The 18,408-nt window shown below is 41.2% G+C and overlaps 1 protein-coding gene across 6 annotated transcripts in view; it reads left to right on the plus strand.

Annotated features, from left to right (window-relative positions):
• Positions 1-18,408, plus strand: part of LOC116843689 — a 123,005-nt gene that overhangs the window by 82,502 nt on the left and 22,095 nt on the right. The window contains exon 1 of one of the 6 annotated variants that reach the window (XM_032814326.1): positions 14,143-14,474. The exons of the other annotated variants lie outside the window; for them this stretch is intronic. The gene's annotated coding sequence lies outside the window, so the exon portion shown is untranslated. Of the gene's footprint in view, positions 1-14,142; positions 14,475-18,408 lie in introns of those variants that run through there. 6 annotated transcript variants of the gene reach the window in all.

Here is an 18,408-nt window from a genome sequence, read left to right on the forward strand (position 1 = left end):
ATATATATATATATATATATATATATATATATATATATATATATATATATATATATATATATGTATATATATATATATATATATATATATTGATGTAAAACATTGAGAAGAAATTTGATTAAATTTCAAAAAATGTTTGTTTGGATACAACTATGAACATATTTGTTTAAATTAAATAATTATCTTCTAAAATCAAAGAAAGAAATTTATATTTAAAACTTCTTTATTTAATTTTAGAAAATGATTACTTAATTTAAACAAATGTTTTAGATATTTTTTTTTTCAGTAATATTTTTTCTCAGTATATTCCTGCACTACTAAAAACGTAATAAAATTGAAAAGAATTTATGTGAAAAAACATACAACAATAATTCTCTCCGTGCAATATCGCGACGTGCACTTTCTTTTTGCGCACGCGTGACGTAAGAGATATATTTGGAAAGTAATTCATTTTCGAATTGAACGAAAATTCTACTTCTTTCGTCTCTCTTCCTTACTTTACTCAACCGCGTTTCCCGTATATAATTCAAAGTTGACCGTTCCGAATTAGCACATCTTATAGCAAATCGACGATGACGCGAGTCAATCTCAGAAAGCGAGTCTCGCTTTCTTTATACTTTCCTTCATTATTCTTACACAACCGTTTTCTAAATATAACCTCAGTTCTAGATTAGCGCACGCTACGCTAACCGACAATAGTCCAATAAAGTCAGGCCTCGTTTGAAGTTAAAGAGCCCTTGATAAATCGCGTTTCCGCCATCTAGGGTTAAATAGGACGTCGCGGACGGCATCGATTACCGCCGCCATAAATAATTCTACAAAACGATAATGCCAATAGCGACGGCCGACTGAATGCCACTTGATCTTTTCTCATACGGCGATAGGGCCTTGGGCAAAACATACAACACGTGTCCAACATGCGCGCTCATCGCGTGCACCGAGGATGGAAAAATCGCATCGAACGCGCGTTACTATCAACACGTTGCGCTGATTTCTGTCGAAAGTTTCCATACAAAAAGTTTAATTACCAATCGAGCTATTAACGATGCGGTAAATAAATAGGAGGGGGAACTAATCGAAAGTAAACAGGGACTCAAGTTGACACGAGACTCATGTTGGTTACGCATTTTGTTTTGAGAGAGAAACAACGGAAAAAGGAAATCGCAAAATAATTATTTCAGAACATAGCTACACTTTTCCTGTTTTAAAATAGATATTAAATGAATATTTTTTCTATAAGAAAAAGGCTCTACACCGAGAAAAAATACTTGAAAATTTATCTGTGGAATATAAAGTTTATTTCTGCAAAATAATCTTCACAATTTCACAGAGAGAAAAATAAATTTTGTTTCATAAAAATAAACTATTTTACAAAAATGCTATTGATACTTCTTTTGCATGCAGTCAGACTAATAGAATAGCCAACATGTGTCGATTTGATCCAATCTCCTCTGTATGTTTTATCTTTTGCCTTGATATTGATTGACTCCCTGTTGGTCGCACTATCAAATTTTCATGTACAATTATCTTACACTTGATTGAACGAGACGGTGTCACAGCGACCGCCACGGCATTCAATGTATTAAATAACGCGGCCAGCCGCGATGTGCACTTTCCTTTTATCATTGTTGCATTACGCGCCTCGTGCTTGCTACTCCCTTTGCACGGAAAGAAGCTATAATGGACGCACCATTCCGCCATCAGACTCGCTTTTGTGACGGTCCGATATGGACAAGGTGACTCGCGCAAGTGAGCGCATCGCGATTCGAATTTAATGACGCGGGCCGCGTCGCGTAAGCGCATCTGCGGCCACGCGTGGAGTTGAAAGCTCTCCCTGTCAGAGCTTCCCAGTCTTTGAGCCCCGCTGAAAGCACGTCTGGCCGCTAATTTTATAGCTGATTTTACTCCGCGCCATCGGGTTTACGTGCGATACGTTTGAACGGTTACTCGCATTTCCATCTCCTGTCCGCAGGATAACGTCGGATGTCCTAGTTTCCAAGTACCGGCTTATAGTTCCCGGCCTCGCGGGGCTTCGAGAGCGCGAAGCACGCCTGTCGACTACCACGCCAAGATGGACTTATCGATCGCAGTTTTATTTATTTATTCTTTGTCGCTTCACGTGACAAGCGTCCCCGTTTTAACTTCCCAACGCTCATTAATTTCTACTTCTTTTTCCCTTATAAATAAAGGGCGATAATTGCTTCTCAAAAGGAAAAGTTTGAAAAAAGTTAGAAAAAGAATCGAGAAACGTTCTCGAGGAGACCCACGTTTCTCCTCATGGAGATTTTGAATCTGAAGAAGAGCACGTTCTAAAATCGCCGTGAACGAGGGCATCTGAAAACTCATCTCTGTTTATTCATTTATTTCTTACTAACTCCCGCTAAAATTGCATATTAATGAAGTATCTGATAATGCACAACTAGAAAGAAGGAATGACTATATCCTGAGGGAAAGAATATTTAAGAAAGAAAAAATATTTACTCGATGGATACACTAATAAAATGTATATTTTATTATTTGTAAAAGCACTTTTCGAAAAAATAAAAAATGTACGCTTTCCTAAAAGGCTTGACTTCTTATTTGATATGGAAGGCAATTGTTTATATTCTGTTTGAATAAATGAATTTAAACTTAGATAAATATACCGTTAGTTTAACCACCGAATGAATATTTATTTTTACTTTCAGATATTTGTTCTCTCAATATAGGAGGCAAATAGATTGGACGCGATAACTTTACACTGTCAAACGATTTCATTTTCTCACTGTTAAATTGTCACATTCGATATTTAACGATCGATTTCCACGGCCATTCCTTCTTACTCGCCAAAGTTGACTCAAAGAGACGCGACTGCTCGATTTGGTTTAACTGGCGAGTGAACGCCATTACATCGATGCTACGTATCGACACGATTTGCACCGTCACAAATTTCACAGGTGACGGGTGGCAGCGAGATATCCCGGCGACGGGCGATGATAAATGTTCGGGGGTTGCTTCGAAAATGACGACGAGAAGGGTAGGTTTCGCGAGGAAGAATTTCGCACCCTTCTTTCGAGTCGAATCGAGCTTTAACGAAGCGTCACTTATAGAGGCGCGGGGAAAGTTTTTTTTTTCTCTTTCTCTTCTTTCCTTTCTTTCCTTCTTCCTCGTTTCTTTCTTTTTTTATTTACGAATGTGATATTTGCACTGGCGTTTCAGGCGTCTTCAGAGCCTCCACGTATCTGATTATTCTATTATTCGAGGAAAATAATTCTGCCCTTCCGTGCGATATCCTTCATCTCTTCCTCGTATTGCAACTCTTCGCGCGGCACGAGGAGTGATCTCTATGAATTTTCTAGACCGCCATCGGCGCTGATCGCGAGATGTCACTTCGTGTCGCATTTCTCCAGCGTTTTTTCCGCAAACAATGCTCCCCGAAATTGTGCTTCGTGGCACTGACGTTCGCTATTCTTCTTTGTCCTCCTCCGATCGTCTCGATGACATTCTCGCATTGTCCTTTTTGTCGTTTCGACGTCCTCAGCAATCTTACGTACACGAGTAAATCGCATTTTGAGAAGTTTGAATTGCCCCCGCTTGGCAATAGAGCGAAGCTCCAGTCTCGTTTTCTTCGCGCACGCCTCATCTACTGTAATCCCTCTTATTTAAAGTTACGCGGACATCTTCATCCCTTTTTATGTAGCATGCTCGGCGCTAAGTACGTTTTATAGCGAGCTTTCTATGTGTCTGATGCAAAAGTGGACTGAGAAAATATATTTGTAACTATAATCATACATAGAAAAATAATTTACCATAAATTATATATATATATAGTCGAGATCTTTTTTTTATATTAAATTCTACCATAATTTTAGTGATGATAACCTAGTATGTATATGTTACTACTGCTACTTTCGTCTTAGGATAAACAGAATATATGGTTGGTACCAAAAATAACTCCAATTTTAGTTAAATCAACCATTTTTTTCTCTCAGTGTAAAGTACGATATGGTCTCGTGCTGAAATTCGGACGACCGCATTTAGCACCAAACTCGCGATACAAATACCCGGCTTTGTCTGCATGGCTCTTTTCTCTGCGTCCTCCTCTTCCTCCTTCTCCCTTTCTACCGGCTACGATGGACTTTTTGGCGTACAGAATTTACGCGCGCGCGGTACAAACTGCGAAGATGTGATTCCCGGGATCGCGTTTGCGCTACCAACCGGGAATCCCGCATTCCTCTCTCGCTTAAAATGAAGGAAAACGCATGCCCTGGGGGCTACCCTCCGCTCTCTCCTCTCTTTTTGACTCTCTCGCGGCCTCTCCTCTCCAACCCCTTATGCCCTTTATGCAGATCGCCCCACCGGCTTTCACCCACGCATCTCGTGAAAGTCTACCGGCAAGCGTTTCGACCGAATTTTCCAGTCTCAGGCCTCGTGAGAAATTCAACATGCGCCTCTTCCTTCGTCGCTCATCTCGTGCGCGGAACGCAGGCGGGAAAGTTATTCGCCGAGGGCGGAAATGATGATACGGCGACGTAAAGCGCAGAACATAAGTGACTCTGCCTGCCGGGGCACCGTCGTTGAAAGTTGAAATTGGACGAGTCGCGAAACTACGTGAGACTATTTTGAGATTCTCTGTCGATACGACTCCGACAGTGTCTCCGAGAATCTTTATCGTCGCTGTTAAAGAAAGACTTTCCTTTCGCAATACCCAAAGAGATAACCACGGGATGAGCCAATATATAACTGCTGCCGTCTTGAATATCTTTGAAGCAAGAAACAGATGTAGTTATTCAGAGTTTTGAGGCTATTTTAAACTATTTTAATTTTAAAATATTGAAGCCATTTTGAAACAATTTTACTTAAAAAAAAATTTCTTATAGTGTTTAGGTTTTTTTGGGAATTTTTTCTTCTTCTGGAACGAGTATCTTCGAAGATCTTAAGGTTATTTTTGTTTTTTACTTTGAAAATAATCAAGGTGGCAATAGTAATTGACTTATTCTGCATATGAGGATATAATAATTAGACATTGCATATCATAAGAACATAGAAAATTCGATTGCGGCATGATAAGACGGATTTTTTCGTGTAATTCAGCGACAAATGCAACATTTCTCTGCATCAACGAGCATGCCAGTGCATACTCAAAAATAATGGCAGCGAAATGATTTTGTGTTGTTTCAGAAGAACAATATGTACGGGTTAACAGAGGTGTACGAAAAGCTTTTATTGTTTAACGGTGATGCACGTGTGTGCAAGCAGATAAATTTGCATCTGGACACAACTGAACTGAACTAAATGCGCGGAAAAAAATCAATTGAAAAAAATAGACTCTATTACGCGAGCCTCTCTCTCAAAAAAAAAAAGAATATGTGCGACAGAGGGGCTGTGTGTATCGTCGGGAAATCCCCTCCGACGACACGACGCGGCTGGAGGGCCATTTTCGCGCGAATTTCGCGCGCGTTGCAGCGGAAAATGTCACGTCTCTGCGATGGAAGCGCAAATATTATACCGCGTATCGCGATACGTCGTCGGCGCACGCGTATACGCCGCGCGACGTCGAGCTCTTTGTTTTCGAATTACAACGTCGTGCTGCAGAAAGGACGCGTTTCGAATCCCTCCGACGTGATGGCGGGGAGAGGGGCGTGTATCGCGCGCGAATAAAAACGCGCAATCCCGAGATGATGAAAATGTAAATTTCGAACGTCTCTTTCCTTCGGGATCACACAGAGTGCCTCGGTTACGGCACTCGTTCTCGTTCGATGGAACACGTTTTATATTCCGCGCTGTCGCCCGCGTTCGCGATAAATTGAGCGGCAAAAAAGAAAGAAAAAAAAGAGAAATAGACGGGAGACCTCGACCTCGGAGAGCGGATAGCGCGTAAGCCCCCGAAGCTTACCTGAGAATTATCGTGGGGTTCGTTGTCGCTTAAAATCGAATTTATGGCTATCCCGTAATGAAATACGTCGCTGACCGGATAAAAAGTTTGATTACACTTCTAACGCAAAGTTGGCCGAAGTTTAAACGAGCGTGCGCTTGCATTAAGAAATTTATTCACTTAAAGCGAAGCACTTGATATTATATCGAGATTTAACGTAATACGTATCGCAGTTACAAAGTGCGTACTCGTAGTTGAAGTTTCATGCAATTTGTCTGCACCGTTCGTGAGAAATTTAATACTGAATATCGATATTTTGCGCATACAACCTTACGGTAGAAGCAACATAGATCACCATTATTCCAATATAACTAAAAAGAGTGATATCCATAAAATAAATGATATCATCCAAATAAAAGAACTTAGCCTTGTAAATGTTACATATTAGAAAACACGGCATCGAAGAAAGAATAATATTCAATGTTTTTCTGTGATGATCGACAATGATCGACTGTGTAGGCCGGAAACTGCTGTTTTTTGCTTTGAGTAACATTGTACTGAGTGAAACGTGGCCAAGTAATATCACGAAATTAGTTTTTAATCATTTATTATTTAGATAGTGAAATAAATATATAGTAATTTTACTTGATGAAGTAATAAATGAGTAGCTCCCTTGATACGCCAATGAAAATACGTTCCTTGGATGTCCTGAAAGTACATGGTGAATGAACTCCTTAAAAGTATCAAGAAAAACAGCCGTTTCTAACATTAGTCATGATAAGCGAACGAGGATATTATATTTTTAGGTTCCCCGAGTCGCGGGATGTCTTCGCTGATTTCAATCCGTGGATGTTTCCCATCGTCTTCCTCGTAATTGAATCCTATTTTAAGCGCCGCTCAGCCTTGAAATCAATTCGGCCAAATTTGCAAACATTTTTCCAATCGTGCGTCAGCGAATAAATATTAAAAAAAAAAGCGCTTTGAGAGTCAATCGCGTACGCGATGCACGGGCGTTGAGAGCGAATTATTCCGAAAAATCCGCCCGTTTTACGATGACAATCCGCATTATGGTCGACACACACAGGGTAGCATCCACAGCGAAAATTGAAAATAACGCTTTAACGGAACGCTTTAACGCTGTGCTGCTTTTCATTTACTCTTTTTGGGAGAGGGGATTATTTGTTAGTGTGCCGCGCAGCGTTATTGGATCGCCTGTTTACATCGGTCGATTTATGGATGAATAATTATTTCATCGTCACATTTCTAGCATCTCTCCTTTCCCCTTTCACCCTCCCTCCCTCTTTCTCTCTCTCTCTCTCTCTCTCTCTCTCTTTATCTCTCTGTCTTTCCCCCTCTCTTTTTCTCATTCGTATTTCAATCCACGACTATAGATCTAACGGGATTTAGGTTGTCGCGTTACAAGCCGCCGCATCCCCGCACATTTACTCTCCCCCGCAGTTTTTCATCGCGTTCAGCTGGGGCACCGACGTGCGAGTTCGACGGAGGAATCTAGGTCGATCCCTCATCGGCTTCGTCATCGTCATCCCCATCGCGATGAGATATCCCCATACAATCGGTTCCACTGTCGGCGCTTTAGTCACGATCGAAATAGCTACGCGCGATGTTGCGCTCTCGGATTCGCGGATTCATTGCCAATTGGATCGGACTGATTGCCACGACGGCGCTGATTACGCGCGAATTGATTTCATCGGTCGACGTCTGCTCCGACGAAAGCGCTGCTGGATATAATAATGGTGCGGTCTCGTGCTGCCGCTGGATCGTTGGCTTTTAAAGTGCTCGTCCGTCGCGCGGCCTGTCTGTCTCGCGAAGCTTTTATCCCGGAGACAATCCGTATATCTGCAGACCCGCAGATCTCATAAATTCTCTCTTCCATAAAACATAGGGACCTGTCTTTCCCTTTTGCCACCCTATTACGTGATGTGTCCGGTATAAAAAGCCGACAAATCCCTCTGAGAATTGCTTTTTCCAGACACTCGCGGGGACTCGCTGTAAGCAATTATAATTGACAAACTGTATTATTTAGTTTGACGAATCGCTGTATTTAGTATTTATTTTGGTCATTGGCTACTACCGTAAATAGGTACGAATGAAAATGGGAGTCAAAAATATAGAGGAAATGAACGAGAAGAGCCAAATTGCGGGTCTAATTTGCACATATTTACGGTATACTATATACTTAGATACTGATTACTTCAAGGATACATTGTCCATGAAAAGGTCCCTGCAAAAAATTACTGAAAATCAGAAATACGTTATTATTTCTGTTTTCCATATAAAAATGTACGGTATATACACGATATATTTTTGAATAATAACACATTTTTACCTCAACATCATATTTTTATAGTTTATTTTATTTCATATTATTTCTGACTTTTAAATTTTTATCTCTCTGAATTACAATGAAATTTTGCATACATCATTTAAAGTATTTAAAGTTTATATATTAAAAAATTTAGATTTATGTATTTTTTTAAATTGCACTTTTCTCTACTAAAGACATCGTACATTTCCATAATGACACGGTTTACAATACTTTCAAGTAGCAAGCAACGTCAGATGACGTACTATTGACGTCGGAGACGTTATTAAAACGTCATTTGATGTCATGTTTACTGGATTTCCACTTCAAAGTGGAACAATCCAGACTCTGAATCAATGTCAAATTATTTGTAATCACTACTAGATGCAATATAGCTTAATTTCTCTAATATTGAAAAAATTTCCTCATATTCCGTTATAGATGATATAGCCTTAATATCGAAACATTTCGATCGTATATTTTCCTCAACCGAAAACTTACAATTGGCTCTTATCGTCCTTTTTTCCACTTTTATTTATCGAAAGCAGATAGCTTTATGATCGTTTATTTGGAAATGGGCGATATTTGACATCGTCTGCCTCCTCGCATTTCTCTCGAACGCGAAACGCTCGAGGCCAATTGTCGAGAAAAGGAGGAAGTCGCAGGGGAAGTCACTTCTGAATTTTCCTCGCGGACGCGGAGATGTCGAGCAACCGGGATCCTCTCGCGTTAGAGAAGAGAAAGCGTTGCGCCGCCGTCTCGCTCTCAAGGCGCAGTTCGAAGGAAAGTTCGCGAGAAAGGTAAGAGTGTCGTCGTCATCGTCGAGAAAAGTCCGGAATGATGCTCGTCAAAAGAGAGAAAGAAAGAATCTCGCACTAGGTGCCTTGTCTGACACAATGAACGAACACAATCGTCGTAACGCTCGCTCGAGAAGGCACTTCTCCTTCTCTCTCTTTCTCTCTTCCCCTCACCGGTGTGCAGTTCGTGGTTCGCGATACGCTCTCGCTCGTCTCGCGAACTCACGCCGACTAATTCGGCCCTTCTGCACTTCCCGGTGAATTCGCGCTCGCGAATTGACGCCTCGCGCTGTTTATGAGAGCGTGAGAGAGCTAATCCGTTTTGCCCGCGGGAACTCGGGCCGAAAGTTCGGCCGAAGTTTTTGGATTAGCCGCTTCGGTCGTCAGCCGAGCTCGCTGGCGTGGGCCTCTTCGGTCTTGAATGCTTTTTAACGAGCATCATTAGTAACTTCGGCAACGTAGCACTCGCACAGTCTCAATTAATTCGCACAGCACTCGTCCTTGTCACTCGCCGCGATTCAGGCCGCACCGATGAAGAGAACTCGTGGAGAGTTGTCTGATGAGGGATGCTTCATTGCAACAGCCTTTGGAGCAGGCCGTTCATGCTGTCGAGTCGCTATTAATTAACTTCGTCTTGCTGCGAATAGTATCGCATTAAGAGCGCATTTCTCGCAAGATCTCGCGTCGACCATCTCCGGAGTAACTTCGATGTTTATATTCATTCGTCATATATTTGCAAGCCGCTTTTGTGAACTTTGTGCCAACGGTGAATCGCGACGAAATGTTGGATGAATTGGCTTTTCTTTTCTTTTTATTACCGCGCACTGTTTTGAGAATCTCTTATGGCACTAAGTGTCATGTTTGTCTTAACATTATAACTAAGATAGAATTTTCTGAAACGGAATTTCAAACTAAAATCTTAAGAAATTATTTCATATTATTCTGTTTTACAAGATATTTCTTAGAACACTGTAAATAAATTGTTTTATTATTGATAATGAAAGTAAATAAATGTCAAGGCACATAACCATATATCAGACTCCCAAAAAGCAAGCCTCCACTTTCCATAACTTTTCGATAGTGAAAAGACCACCACCACATTACGCCAAACACCATGCACATGTGCTGTGTTGCTGAAATTGAGAAATCTAGAAATAGCGAAGTTGATCAGGTTCGCTCTTGTGTGAGAGACAGACGGGACGTCTGGTATACTTAAAATCCCTCTCGCAGTCCCGTCACGAGTCATATGAAGTCCGTGAACACTCTCACGCAGAATATTTCCGGCCTTGGGCACGTCCTCGGAAATGAAGAGGAAACACGCCAGCGCGCGTCAAGTCCGCAGATGGAAGCGATAGTCCGGACACTTATTTTAAGATGACTTTCGACCGAAGTCCCCGGAGTCCTTCCAAGATAAACATACACATGTCGCTCGGTCGCGTTTAACGGGCAGAAGTTAACGGCGCCGTATTGCCCTCAACGCGCCAATATTTCCCGCGCTAAAGCAAATACGCGGCCGGCGGATATTCATTTTACTAATTACCGTCGGCCATTTATCCCGAATTTATTCCCCTCTCTCCCGTGTCTGTCGTCTACGCTGGTCCCCCTTTAATCGGAGGATTTTATGGGCGACGAGGAATCTAAATTGCCGGCCAGTCGCTCGAGCTGACAAAAATTGAACGGGTAGCTTTCTAATTAAAGCGTCGTCGTCGTCGTGCGTGAGTCACACTCCTGAGCCGCGCCTATTTTCGGAGTGTATTTTTCGCAATGTTACTCCTGCGAGTCTGACGTGTCGTCATCGTCGGGGAATCATCCCCCGGGAACGAGGGGATCTCGTCGTGATGAGCTGTCAAAAATGAGGACGCGTGGTTATGCCGAACGCGCTCGCTGGAAACCGACGATCTATTTCTCCCTGGCAGACTCTGCCATTCCGGTTATGGTTATGCAAATTCCCTCTTGCATTTCGATAGATCGATTCGAGTACGCACATTTCGGGGAACATTCGTTCGGTTTATTGTCCGACATCGCGAGTGCACCGACTATCGACGTTGCTCCCTGCTCGCGGATTTTTTCATGAACTATTTTTACGATTGTAAACACGTCCGCGAAGTTCGCCACGGTTACAGGCGGAAACTGCCACAGAGATTTTATTGCGGTATGTATTTGTTGCAGCTAACAACCCATTCAATCGAACAGAAATATTTCAGCTGTCCATGCCGTTTTGATAGTGTGTATACTTATTATTTTTTTTGTTGTAATTTAAATGGAAGTTAAAAGATCGTTCGAATTTTTGGCATGTGTACTTCTTCGCGGGGCAAATTCGACGTGTTTGAATGAATTCCCTATTCTCCGCGAGCGCGATACATCTGGCGAGTTTGATATTGCTTGACTTTAATCGGCAGCAAGGATCAGTTGGCACTCACAATCGTCGTTATGTCGTAAAATAGCATCCGCTAGGGCAATCCGCCCTTCCCAAACGATGTTCCCCTCGTAAGGAATGCCTGGCGAATCGGCGACATGGCTCCCTTGGGCTGTGAGAGAGGGCTGGTTCCTCGCCAACGCGTATAACCAGAGCCAAAGAATGTGTTTCGGCTGAATGGAACTTTAAATCACATCGCAATCGTACAGTCAGCACCATTATTCTCGGCCGCTTTCAACCCTTCCGGCGCTCTTCCGCCAGCCCGCGAAAGTTACGACGATATTTTTCAGAATCTTTGGCTTAAAACGGTAAAAAGAAGACATTATTGTTTATTATCGTACGAATCTGAATATTCCCCCTCATTTCCCGTCGTCTTTGCAAAAGGACACGGCGGAATATCGTATTTTTTTGTTTTCTCTCACGTACACGGAGAAAAGTTAGTATTAAAAGTTACGTTAAAATTATATATTTTTTTGCAATGTCTTTGTTGAAGCTGGACTACAAGGCCAAAGTTACCAATACCTGGACGCGTACCTAATATTTATTATTATAATTATTACTAACTCAAAATTTTACGTGATTGCAAAATGAGTATAGGAACTTTGTGTTCAATTTGGTGAGTCCTAACTGTACATAACGGATGTTTCATTAATTGTCAAACACGTTGTATAATTTCGGTCATAATTCTGCATGGTTTGGAATTACAAAAAAATTCCTTGCAATTTTTACATTTCCTCCGTGTAGGGATATTTTCGTACTGTACCAGATTAGGTAATCAGGTAATTAGGTTGCGTACGTGTTTGCGTCGCGTGAGGCGCGTCTATTGTTATCCACGAGTGACTCGAATTCGCGACGGGAAAAGGGAGAACCGACTCTTCTCGGTCATTACGCAGTGCAGCTCGCAATGAAACCGCGCGTACATTTTGCGCTTGCATGACGAAATACCGCTGAGAAAAAGAGTTTGTTATCAAAACGAAAATCTAGTTTTCCGGATCCTAATTTGCTTAGAATGCAATTAACCAAATATTTGGTAATTGCAACTAAAACGTTTAATTGTCGCTGTACGTGCTTTGCTTTCTCAGTAGTATATGTGCTTAATACAAGGAAGAAACAACGGAATGCCAACGGAATTGTACATGCCAATTACTTTAGTTCCAAAGATCATTTCTTCAGAATGCAGACTAACTAACGGCAGCAAAACAACGAGCGGGGATCCCGCTGACATGAATATTCCATGGACTCCCGTATGGTCTCGCTACTTTATTTCGGAATTATGCGATCGCGGAACTTGGAGTTTCCGAAGTTAAGGTCTCCTAACTTCGGGCTCTTTGGAATTTTCGGAACTTCCTGGTAATGCTCGTATCGTGCAGCCCTCCTTCGAGTTTATGTTCACATTCGTTCGTGGGATGTTCGGAACTAGACAAATTCGGCGTTTCTTGACATTTGGAACTTGGGATCATTCGAGTTTAAGCGCTTCGAAATGTTCAGGTCGTCGGAACTTTACTCACTCTTGGAGCTCGAGCTCCAATTCCCTCGTGGCGTTGGATAGGCGAGACCTGCCGAGTTTTCCCACGAGATTTACATTTCCCATTTTTATAGCTCTCACAGTATTCTGCGAGGCATTTTTGATATTCGGCATCCTACGTGTTCGTGATCCCGAGACAGCCAGCCAACTCGGGAAAGCATTGGCTCTTATTTGGCTTACGTAGCTCAACAGACAAAAAACACTTTCACGGCGGGCAAACGTTATCATCGCTACGTTTACCCTCGAAGCGAAAGAAGGGTGCTGGATCCGTGCGGAATTCGTGCAGGCCGAGGGGTTGAGCTGGCTGGCCGCACTGCAGTGTCAGTGAATTTAACCACCCCCTTCAGCCAGTAGGTTGGCACCTTTATTTCCGGCGAGGTAGAGTCCCGTGGGGATGTCCGGGGAAGGGAATCCCAGCGGCGCTGCTACCACCATAATTTCCGTCCGCTTTTAATCCGTCGCACGTGCGTTCCCGCAGGAAGACTCGGTCGACTTCTCGCCGGAGGAAGGAATCGGCCGGAAATGTGACATCGCCGTCGTTTCGCAGCTGCCGTTTTCCCGACGACGACACCTCCCGGAGCGCTCTTCCCTGGAGACTCCGATTCAGAGCAGTGATAGGCGATGATAGACGGCCCGTTACTTGCGACTAAGGACGTCGATGGGCTAAAAATTCTCCGAAGACTCGGAGACTCAGAATTTTGAAGAGCTCAAAATTTGGAAATTTTCTCAGGAGTCTCTCAGATCAGTATAGTCGATTATAAATTTCCAAAAGTTGGAAGCCAATGTTGAAGACATCTAGATTTTCATCATTTCCGAACTGTTAACCAATTGTTCACTTTTCAATTTTCGACAATTCGAAGATTTTTAACTTTCTAAACCTTCTGAGAGAAAAGATATCTAAAAAATATTTACTGTAGGTATTAAAACAGTACTAAAAAATAATTAGTACAAACAATAATGAATACTCATACACAAATTTTTCACTGAAAAAATAGAGTATTTTAATTAAATAAAATTAGATAAATTAAGTAAAATTAATTTAATTAAATAAGAAAAATAAAGGATTTTTAAATTAAATTAGTTAAAGGAGGGTTTTTTTAAATGAAGAATATACATTTTTAAAAATTTTTATTTAATTCTACTTAAATAAAAAAGAACTTATATTTTATACATAGTAAATATGTTATTAGTATCCATTGAATTTTTTATTTTTTAAATATTTTTCTTTTAGAATAGATTTTAGAGGTCCTAATTCCAGTGTTTAAAAAATCGAGTTTTTTGAAATCTTACAGTTTCTCGAAAAGAAATATCCCGAAGAGTCGCGATTTCCAGGAAGAACTGTGTCTCCTGGACTAGTAGTTCCGTACCTGGTGAGATCTGAACTTTCTCAATCAAAACTGTCAAACGACCCGAGATCTCCAGGTCTCCTCCGAGAGTTCTGCGGGATCTTGACAGCTCAAATCCACCGTGCGCTGCGCGTGGGGCGTCAGTGAGATGAGATCATCTCATCTGCAAAGAAAGAATAGTTGGAAATAAGTACGACGGCCGACGTTCAGACCGTGAGTATCGATTCGCGCTTAACGTACCGAGAGAGCTTGACGAAAATAAATCTCTTCGTGCATCGTCGCCTGGCGGCCGTTGCGATCGCGTGCGCAGCCACGTAATATGCGCGAAATCGTTGATACACTATCGAGATTCGACGAGGAATCTCGAGTAACGTCGCGTGTGACACCGCCTAAGCACGACGTACATCAAGTGGTACACGTGTTCCGGGCGTGTACGTGTGTACCAGATAAGGGTGGACATTAGCATATACGCGATTAGCGTACATGCCGTAGATCATCTAGTGCTTAAGTTATTTCCTCTTTATTGCGGAAGCGATTTAGATGAAAAATCGCCTTGCGCGGCCGCACGCGCATGCATGAAATGATATTTTATCGCGAAACTTTCAGTAACGAGGAGAAGTCCGGACAAACGCACGGCGGAGACCGAGTGGGAAATACAGAAGCTCGTTTTTCGCGCGCGGCCGAGCGATCCTATGATTTATTCACGTGAAGATTTTATTTCTGCGACTCTTCTCGTGTACATTATTGAAAGTAACACATCATACTCAGTTTTAATAACTCTAGTATGAGCTTTAGTAACACTGATATTGAATCAAAAAGATTTCTTTCAATTGCGGCGCTTTGAATTCGCCAATTCTACTAATTTAACAATGTTCTTTTTCTGTGTAACTTCGATTGTTCTCTTTACCAGCCGGAAGCTTGCTCAACGAAAATCTCTTCCTCCCCGTCGGGAAACTAGCCAAAACTTTAATTAAAGAAGAATCAGCTCCGAATTGATCCGAGACTTCGTTGTTAGAGCTGAGGTGGTCGGGACACCCTGTACGTGCCTTATGCATATTAATCGCTGCGACGAGACGTCTGTCCGCCTTAACAAAGCCTAGGGACGAGAGAACGAGCGTCGAAAGTAACAAATCATTCGATGAGAATTTTACGACGACGACGACGTATTCGTGCGCGTATGTTAATTATTATCCCTCGACGCACAGGCGCCACTAATTATACGCACATGAACGGCGTCACGTGCCGCGAATTAATCGCAGCTCGACGCTGCGTGCGCGGTGTTACTGTCGTTTACACGCTTCTAAGAGCTATTCAGTTAAACGCCGGGAATTTTCGTCGTAGATCGCGGACAGACGGACGAATGGACGGATTGCCTTCTCGGCCCGCTGCGCGCAATAATTAACGCGCCGCCGTCCGTTTATGAACCCAGGCCCTGCGTCGAAACTCCCCGGGGTTAAATTAAAAAAAAAAAGGGAGAAGTAGGAGAGTGGAAAGGAGGAGAAAATCTCGCGTGAGCGACAACGTTGAACCGTGAAAATAAAAATTCCGGTACACTGAAAAGAAGAAGAATGTTTGGTACTTGTAACTGTATATAATCGCATATAAAGAAATAATGATTACAAATTATGATCAAGAAAGCCATTTTCTGAAAATATATTTCTGTATCCTACATTGAGAAAAATACTTGAAAATTTATTTGGGATATAAAATTTATTTTAGACAAATAAATTTAAATTCACAGAAAGAAACTTCTATTAATTTTTAAATAATTGTTGTTCAGTATAATAATCTCTAAAGTTAAGAAAAACCAAACATTTTCACAAAATTCTGAAAAAATTTGCTTTAGAATTAAGAAAGTTAAAGTAGAATTAGTAGCCATTTTCTGAAAAAAAAAAGGGAGAAGTAGGAGAGTGGAAAGGAGGAGAAAATCTCGCGTGAGCGACAACGTTGAACCGTGAAAATAAAAATTCCGGTACACTGAAAAGAAGAAGAATGTTTGGTACTTGTAACTGTATATAATCGCATATAAAGAAATAATGATTACAAATTATGATCAAGAAAGCCATTTTCTGAAAATATATTTCTGTATCCTACATTGAGAAAAATACTTGAAAATTTATTTGGGATATAAAATTTATTTTAGACAAATAAATTTAAATTCACAGAAAGAAACTTCTATTAATTTTTAAATAATTGTTGTTCAGTATAATAATCTCTAAAGTTAAGAAAAACCAAACATTTTCACAAAATTCTGAAAAAATTTGCTTTAGAATTAAGAAAGTTAAAGTAGAATTAGTAGCCATTTTCTGAAAAAAAAAAGGGAGAAGTAGGAGAGTGGAAAGGAGGAGAAAATCTCGCGTGAGCGACAACGTTGAACCGTGAAAATAAAAATTCCGGTACACTGAAAAGAAGAAGAATGTTTGGTACTTGTAACTGTATATAATCGCATATAAAGAAATAATGATTACAAATTATGATCAAGAAAGCCATTTTCTCTCTTGTCAAATTCTACTTTAACTTCCCTAATTCTAAAGCAAATTTTTTCAGAATTTTGTGAAAATGTTTGGTTTTTCTTAACTTTAGAGATTATTATACTGAACAATTATTTAAAAATTAATAGAAGTTTCTTTCTGTGAATTTAAATTTATTTGTCTAAAATAAATTTTATATCCCAAATAAATTTTCAAGTATTTTTCTCAATGTAGGGTACAGAAATATATTTTCAGAATTTTTAGCTTTTTATATATTTTGCAGTGAGATATATTTTCTCACATATCTTCCACAGCTTCTTCCTAGTTGATTCAATAAATTTATAAAAAAAAAACTAAAGTGCTCTCTTGACAATTAAAACCATCAGTAAGAAGGAGAAAAAGAGATACATGTATATTGAAGTATTTGGAGTCGGGTAACTCAATTGGTAGCGTTGTTTGGGGCAAGCGTTAATCCAAAATTCATACGCGTTTTACCTCTTCTTAGCGAAATATTAATCGCGGATATTTGCCGCTGTACATTACGCGCATTTGCTAAATTAAACTCGAAGAGTCGACACTCCCCGGACGTCTGTTAGATGAAAAAAAAAACGGAGAGAAAGGAGGGAAGGAGGAGTCTGCGCTGCACGCGGCAGCGCAGCCACCGAAATAAAAATTGTATTACGTAAGTGGTGTGCGAGCGCGGTGTGTTTCAGGAATGGCACGCGGACAGCGGAATGTTACGACGTAATTAATTCGCGCTCGATATTTTTGTGTGTCAGAGATTTCATTAGGGAAATGCACCTCGCGGTATGCGTATTTAAACGCAATATATGAAACATTATCAATTTTCGCGAATCTGAGCGAGACAAAGCCAATGTAATGTTGTGCTGCGAATTTACATGAGACGAGGCAATAATTATTATCATCATGAATATCTCCAAAATAGCTCTGGTCGAAATTTAATTTTTCGTTAACGCTTTTTTCCACTTTCGATGTGTTTTTGCACACGCCTTTTTTTAGAAAGCCACGTTTCCCTTTTCCAATGAAATACGCAATTTCTGGTAAATAGTTATTACCCTACTCTGCGTGAATTATTCTGAAAACGAGAGAATCGTCTCAAACATATGTCCTGTCAGTTTCGTCAATTTTGCAAGAAAACTATCGGTACCTCCACGAAATGGGAAATAGACAGGTTATTTCATTCGCAGACGTTGACGCGAAATATTTTCAACCCGAGCAAGTGCGCGCTTCACGAGTGCTACGGAATTCCGCCCGCGTGCACCGAAAGTGCTGTTCGTCCACGCATTACGGCAATTTCCATTTCACCGAGAGGGGAAATGCCAGCGACTAACCCTGTAACAGGGCATGATGATTAATGGCCGATATGTTACACCGAAACTTTCCTTAATATTCCATGCATTCCCTGCGCTTCGATTTACGTGCCAAGAGAGAGAGAGAGAAAGAGAAAGCAGCTCCGCGCTCACTTCCACGCCCTTGGCAGCCACTCCTAAATTATTTCTCCGCGTTGAAGGGAACGTTTTGATATTCTGAATACATGTACGTTCAATAAACTCCCGCGGGTGCTTTTAGCGTGCGCCCGCGCGCTCCTCACACCGGTGATAACGGTTCCACGCGAAGCTGCAAATATTTCACATCGTTCTTGCGGTATTTCATGG

This window comes from Odontomachus brunneus, unplaced genomic scaffold, assembly GCF_010583005.1.
Source record: "Odontomachus brunneus isolate Ranch 3 - 2012 unplaced genomic scaffold, Obru_v1 Obru_scaffold_035, whole genome shotgun sequence".
NCBI lineage: Eukaryota > Metazoa > Arthropoda > Insecta > Hymenoptera > Formicidae > Odontomachus > Odontomachus brunneus.